The following is a 1,505-nucleotide window of genomic DNA, read 5'->3' on the forward strand; positions in this document are numbered from 1 at the left end:
GACACCCAGAAATTAGAAGGGTTGTGTGTGTGCCTCCATGTGTGTTTTTTTATTACATAAACAACGGATTCGTTACAGGACACTCAGGAGACACAGAAAAGGATGAAAAAGAGATAAGAACCAAATAATGCCACCAGTCAGGTCCACCTGTGCTGATCCTACAATGCTTTTCTCTCATGGGAGCAATATACACCCGTCATAACCTAGAAACATATACATTCCTCCATTTCCTGACTTCTTTGCTCAGTACCACACATTTCTTCCCGGATGATGAATTGTTCTTAACTCTGTTGTTAATGGGTCAGGGGTGGTCTAGAACCAGAACCAGCCTGGCCATCTCTTGGTTGAGAGACAGGCACTAAGTTGCGCCCAGTCCTTGGGGTCACAAACAATCATCTCCACAACAGAGAGCTCACAGGTCAACTGTTCCCTTTGCTTTGAATTTCTTGGCGGATCGCTAACTTGACAAGCTGGAATTTGCTTCCATAAATGTTGGAAATGAAGCTATCGATGTCCACTGTGTATGCACAGTTTAGCTTGGGGATAACCTTCAGGCGGTCTTTGGTGAGGATTTTGAAAACATGCTTTGCTTCCTGTAGAAGGATTCCTGTAACACCAACATAGGAGGCGCATTTGGATTTTGTGACTGAAAGGAGAGCCCCGCGAAGATCTGCCTTTAACAGCTTGGCCTGAATCATCTGGCTGTGTGTCTGGGTTGAGACCACTGCACAGGTCCTGGTGGTACTGTTTCCAGAGTTCTCATAGAGGGAGAGAAGACCGTATCTCTGCTGCTCTGGCTTAACATCAAAAAGGTGCAGCTCCCTCCTCTGCCTGGCAGAAAGGCCTTTGGGTTTTTTTTTTTCCTTCTCTTTTCTCTTCTGGTGAGTGGAGTACTCCAAGACCACGGTCTTGTGTTGCAGTTGGTCCTCGCAGGTTTGCTGGCTCATGTGGGGCATGCTGCGCTTCAGGAAGGCCCTCATGGAGGCCTCCGTCTGCTGGGCTCCCGGAAGAGGAGCATCAAACTCTGACCACTTTCTGAGAAAATACATGGTGGATCATACGCTTCAGTATCAGGCCGCTTCCGGTGCGTTCTGATGACGTTTCCTGGGGGCGACCCTCACTCTTTACCTATCTTCACTTTTCTCTGCAGCCCTTGGCCATCAAAACTTCTCTCATCAAAGTCCCGTGTAGAAGGACATCTCATGCCTGCTGAGCTCAGGGGGCCGCACCAAGTCACCAGACTGAGACGCTCCAACTCTCAGCTGAGGTCGCAGATACGTGGGCCCCAGTAGTGTTTCTATACACTACGCAAAGTGACGAAAAGAGAGCTCCATTTACAATTGCGCCAAAAAGGTTAAAACACCTAGGAGTCAAGTTTATCAAAGAGGTAAAAGACCTGTACTCCAAAAACTATAAAACACTGATGAAAGAAATTGAAGATGATACAAACAAATGGAGATATAGTTCATGCTTTGGGATTATAAAAGTTATTATTGTCAAAATGT

The 1,505-nt window shown here is 46.6% G+C and overlaps 1 pseudogene; it reads right to left on the reverse strand.

Annotated features, from left to right (window-relative positions):
* Positions 1-412: 412 nt before the first annotated feature.
* LOC123946383 lies at positions 413-1,049 on the reverse strand (annotated as a pseudogene).
* Positions 1,050-1,505: the final 456 nt, after the last annotated feature.

This window comes from Meles meles, chromosome 7 (genome assembly GCF_922984935.1).
Source record: "Meles meles chromosome 7, mMelMel3.1 paternal haplotype, whole genome shotgun sequence".
NCBI lineage: Eukaryota > Metazoa > Chordata > Mammalia > Carnivora > Mustelidae > Meles > Meles meles.